Below are 6,231 nucleotides of genomic sequence, written 5' to 3'. Positions count from 1 at the left end.
CAATTTGTCCACATCCGTTCTGTAGTGGGGGCCCCCAAAACTGGATGCAAAAATCACTTCCCTCGATCTGCTGGCAATGCTCCTACTTATACAGCCCAAAATGCCATTAGCCTTCTTGGCAACAAGGGCACACTGTTAGACTCATATCCAGCTTCTTGTCCACTGTAATCCCCAGGCCCCTTTCTGCAGAACTGCTGCTTAGCCAGTTGGTCCCCAGCCTGTAGCAGTGCATGGGATTCTTCCATCCTAAGTGCAGGACTCTGCACTTGTTGTTGTTGAACCTCATCAGATTCCTTTTGGCCAAATCCTCCAATTTATCTAGGTCACTCTGGACCCTATCCCTACCCTCCAGCATATCTACCTCTCCCCCCAGCTTAGTGTCATCTGTGAACTTGCTGAGGGTGCAATCCATCCCATCATCCAGATCTTTAATGAAGATGTTGAACAAAACCAGACCCAGGACCGACTCCTGGGGCAGTCCGCTTGATACCAGCTGCCAACTAGACATCGAGTCATTGATCACTACCCGTTGAGCCTGATGATCTAGCCAGCTTTCTAGCCACCTTATAGTCCAATTCATCCAGCCCATACTTCTTTAACTTGTTGGCAAGACTACTGTGGGAGACTGTATCAAAAGCTTTGCTAAAGTCAAGATATATCACGGCCACCACTTTCCCCATGTCCACAGAGCCAGTTATCTCATCATAGAAGGCAATCAGGTTGGTCCAGCATGACTTGCCCTTGGTGAATCCATGTTGGCTGTTCCTGACCACCTTCCTCTCCTCCAAGTGTTTCAAAATGGATTCCTTGAGGACCTGCTCCATGATTTTTCCAGGGACTGAGGTGAGGCTGACTGGTCTGTAGTTCCCCAGATTCTCCTTCTTCCCTTTTTTAAAGATGGGCATTATATTTGCCTTTTTCCAATCACCCAGGACCTCCCCCAATCACCACAAGTTTTCAAAGATAATGGCCAATGGCTCTGCAATCACATCAGCCAACTCCCTCAGCACCCTCAAATGCATTAGATCCGGCCCCATGGATTTGTGCATGTCCAGCTTTTCTAAATAGTGCTTAACCTGTTCTTTCACCACTGATGGCTGCTCACCTCCTCCCCATACTGTGCTGCCCAGTGCAGCAGTGTGGGAGCTGACCCTGTCTGTGAAGACCGAGGCAAAAAAAGCATTGAGTACTTAACCTAGTGACAGATAATGTGGAAAAAGCTGGTCTCCCCCATTCAGTAAGGGTCCCACACTTTCCCTGACCTCCTTCTTGTTGCTAACATACCTGTAGAAACCCTTCTTGTTACTCTTCACATCCCTTGCTAGCTGCAACTCCAATTGTGTTTTGGCCTTCCTGATTACACCCCTGCATGCTCGAGCAATATTTGTATACTCCTCCCTAGTCATCTGTCCAAGTTTCCACTTCTTGTAAGCTTTCTTTTTGTGTTTAAGCTCACCGAAGATTTCTCTGTTAAGCCAAGCTTGTCGCCTGCCATATTTGCTATTCTTTCTGCACATCGGGATGGTTTGTTCTTGCACCCTCAATAAGGCTTCTTTAAAATACAGCTAGCTCTCCTGGACTCTTTTCCCCCTCATAATAGCCTCCCAGGGGATCCTGTCCATCAGTTCCAGGGTCCGTATTCTGCTGCTTCCCTTTCTTCCTTTTGTCAGGATCCTGAACTCAACCATCTCATGGTCACTGCTGCCCAGGTTACCACCCACTTCTACTTCCCCTACCAATTCTTCCTTGTTTGTACGCAGCAGGTCAAGAGGAGCACAGCCCCTAGATGGTTCCTCCAGCACTTGCACCAGGAAGTTGTCCCCAACACTCTCCAAAAACTTCCTGGATTGTCTGTGCACTGCTGTATTACTCTCCCTGCAGATGTCAGGGTGATTGAAGTCCCCCATGAGAACCAGGGCCTGTGATCTGGAAACTTTTTTAGTTGTCCAAAGAAAACCTCATCTACCTCATCCTCCTGATCTGGTGGTCTATAGCAGACGGCCACCATGACATTGCCCTTGTTGCTCTCGTCTCTAAACTTAACCCAAAGATTCTCAACAGGCTTTTCTCCAGTTTCATACTGGAGCTCTGAGCAGTCATACTGCTCTCTTACATGCAGTGCAATTCCTCCCCTTTTTCTCCCCCGCCTGTCCTTCCTGAACAGTTTATACCCATCCATGACAGTGCTCCAGTCATGTGAGTTACCCCACCAAGTCTCTGTTATTCCAATCACATCATAGGTCCTTGACTGTGCCAGGACTTCCAATTCTTCCGGTTTGTTTCCCAGACTTCTTGCGTTCATGTACAGGTACCTAAGATAACTAGCCGATTGCCCGACTTTCTCAGTATGAATCAGGAGGCCTCCCCTGTTGCACTCTCCTCCTTGTGTTTCCTCCCAGTATCCAACTTCCCCACTTACCTCAGGGCTTAGGTCACCATTCCCCCGCAAACCTAGTTTAAAGCCCTCCTCACTTAGGTTAGCAAATCTGCCTGCGAAGATGCTCTTCCTTCTCTTTGTTAGGTGGATCCCATCTCTTCCTAGCAATTCTCCTTCCTGGAACAACATCCCATGGTTGAAGAATCCAAAGCCCTCTCTCTGACACACCTGTGTAACCATGCATTTATCTCCACAATTCCATGGTCCCTACCTGGGCCTTTTCCTTCAACAGGGAGGATGGACGAGAACATGACTTGCGCCTCAAACTCCTTCATCCTTCTTCCCAGAGCCACGTAGTCTGCAGTGACCCGCTCAAGGTCATTCTTGGCAGTATCATTGGTGCCCACATGGAGAAGTAGGAAGGGGTGGCGGTCTGAGGGCTTGATCAGCCTCGGCAGACACGCCGTCACATCCTGAATTCTAGCTCCAGGCAAGCAGCACGTTTCTCGAGTTTCCCGGTGTGGACGGCAGATGGATGACTCTGTCCCCCCTTTGGAGAGAGTCCCCAACCACCACCACCCATCTCTTCCTCTTGGGAGTGGTGGTCATGGAACCCCCATCCCTAGTACAATGCATCCCATGCTTTCCAGTCAATGGGGTCTCCCTCTGATCCCAGATAACTCTTCCAAACCATTCGTTGCAGTAGTACCTGTGCAGAGAGCCTGAAAATGGTTTCTGACCTCTATCTGCATTGCGGTTACATAGGTTCTCCTCTTTCTTCTTCTGGAGGTCACATGCTGCCAATTTTCTTCCCCGTTCTGCACTGCCCTCTCTGATTCTTTAGCACGCTGTGCCTGCAGTACCAAACACTGACTTCTATCCAGAAAATCTTCCTTTCCTCAGATGCAACACAGGGTTGATACTTGGGTTCTAGTCCTTTAACCTTCTCTTCCAGTATGGAGACCAGTTTGCAATTCATACAGACGAAGTTGCTTCTATCCTCTGGGAGATTGTTGTGACCAGCACAGGCTGTTGATCGCTCCCTATCCATAATGTCTTACTGTGAGCAGTAAATCCAACATCTGAAGCGGCTCTTAGAAGCCTGAAAGGCAAAACAACTCTGTGGGAACTTCCCGCAGGCAAATTCCCAGGCAAACTCCCTCTATTTCCCTGTCCTCTGTTCGCCACTCCATGACCACATACCTAAACCGGCGACACACACATCATATCATCTGGGGGAGGAGGGAATGTAGAATTTGACAGTGGTAACATATGTTGACTGTGGCCCAATATGTCAAACCTGGGGATACAGACACATAAATAAAACTGGCCTGATTTTCAAAAGTTGCTGATCAACCTTGGCTCCCCTTTACGTCAATGTTGTATACACACCAGGCTTAAATCAAAAGTGGTAACAGCTTAAAGGTGTGATTTTATACCAATTAATTAGAAAACTAGTACAACTGTGTGTGTGGACACTCCTGTCTTTTTAAACCTGGTTTGTAGCAGTCTAGCGTGTCTTGGTGAGTGTACAGATGCAAGCTAAACTGATATAAGGGCCCATGCACAAGAAGTTGCATCAGTTTAACTAACCCCATTTTAATTAATTTGGTGCAACTTTTCTGTGAAGACTCTTCCTTAGGAGGTGCACAAGAGTGGGGGCTCCCTTTCTGGGGACCTTGATGTCTGAAAAATGACATGCATTGCCCTGCTTTCCTATGGATATCTTGATATACATGAGGGGAAACCTACTCCTTGAGATCTTAGGTGGTGCATACTGAAACAGGGCTCCACCCAAGTAAATTCAGAAGCCATTTGACAAGTCAGTAAGTCTTTTCTGTCTTTGTAATCTGTAAATTATTAACTAGAAGACGCATGCCTCCACAACCTCACAGGTTTTGGGATAATTCCTGGAGGGATGCAGCCCCCAACTACTGCAAGTCTTAGGAGACCAGTTAGCCTCCAACAAGCTAAAATGGATGATCAGACACATGAGTATGTGCAATCTTGTCAGTCTCCCAGTGCCCCTGTTTAGGCTTGTAAGGGGATCGCTGAGTCTAATAAAACTCCCAAGCATGTTGAGTGATGAAGAGGAATTTAATTTCCTCAAGTCTGAAATAGCCTGAACAACATAAAGATCAGCACATGCTGCAAAGCTCATCCTTTTCCCCAGGCATTTGAAATCAATGGAAAATGATAAGTGTGGGGAATTGATAGAGAGGGGAGGGTAAGCTTTTGTGCTGGTTTGCTGGTAGTAGATTATATTTAATTGTATTGCTGCAGTTTAGTTACACCTGGATAATAATTTTATTGTATTTCTTAAAATATGTCAAGGGCACCTATAGTGTATGGAAATGCCTAAGTATGCACAAGTCTAAATAAATATTAAAACTTGTGGTGTATGTGGGGGTAGGGTGGGGCGGGGGATAGGATCTGATGGGGTTGTAAGGATCATGAAGATGGGGGAACCTTCTAAAGTTTGCAACAATGGTGGAATGTCCCCGATTCTGCTGCCCCCATGTCCCTTTTTATATTCTGTCTGCTCTGCTGGACTCCTCCATGCCTCCAAGCCCTTCCCAGCTGTTTTCCTCCCCTACACACCACATACAGAACCATTCAGAGCCAGGGGAAATGAACATTTTAGGAAGCTGTGCAAGAGAAGAGTACTAAGGCTAGCAGGGAACTGGAGAGGGGGAGACACCATAAAAGGGAGTCATACTTTACCAATTTCCCATTGAGTAGAGTAATCCAATTAACCTGATTTTGTGTCTCATTTTGTTCTAAAGCGAGAAAGTTATGCAATTCTGAGTTTGATAAAGACTGCCTGCCAGTAACATGGACTCCATCACTCAAGAATAAAACGTTCTAGTTACATCACTATATTATTTTGTTTTACAAAAAAAAGAACAAGGAATTGAGAATCTATGATAGGATTTTTGTTACTATTGTAAAGGAGTACTCTATTCTTTTTGCTGACATATTTAAATACATACTTAAGATTCCTCAATAAAAATTGGTTACTGTGGAGACTACTTTCCTTTAAAGTGGGTTAATTTACAAACAGGTTGTCTTAACTTCAGTCTTGGTGAAAAAATTCTTCTCCCATTGGTAACCCTCCCTAAATGAGACTTGAGTTATATATTGAAAGGTAAGAAGGGCTATACTTCCTTTTAAATTTTAGTTAAACAAATGAAAGAACAGCTCTCCAGCCGTCATTTGACATCCTAAACTTGTCAGAGCCAATGACCCACAGCAATTTTCCTACTGAAAAAGTTATTACATTTTCAAATTTGATTGTAATCAAATAATCTTTAGTACTGTGCACTGGATTTCAGCTAGCAAAATCCAATAAACTGGGTTTTATCTTCCTTTTCTTCTACCACTTGACAACAAGTAAACTCTCGTGAACATCCCTATTTGAAGGGTGCCGTAATTCAGAAGCCCCATGTCCAGTTCACTTTAAATCTGATAAAAAAACCAACAACCACCCTGTATCTTGAACCCAGACTTACTGCTCTGAACTTTGAGAGTGATATAACTATTTGTGGGGATTTCAGAGAGGGGCTAAAATCAAGCTTATAGTGGAACCTCAATTATAACTGGCCACTTTTATAATAAATGTTAAAATAAAAAGTATCTGTTTGAAAGAAAATGTGATGTTGACATAACCACTGTAACATTTTCCAAAGCATAGCTTGTTTTACAATCTTAAAAGCACTTACAATTTTTAAAATTTCACCTTCATATAGACACAACTATTGCATTGTCTCAATCCTATTCAGAAGTGATGCTTACCATTTACAATTGGATTTCCTTCAGTCTATACATGAAAATGATGAAATATGAAAACAAGA

The sequence above is a fragment of the Terrapene carolina genome, unplaced genomic scaffold, assembly GCF_002925995.2.
Source record: "Terrapene carolina triunguis isolate 2854851 unplaced genomic scaffold, T_m_triunguis-2.0 Scaffold31, whole genome shotgun sequence".
NCBI lineage: Eukaryota > Metazoa > Chordata > Testudines > Emydidae > Terrapene > Terrapene triunguis.
This window is presented reverse-complemented; position numbering follows the sequence as displayed.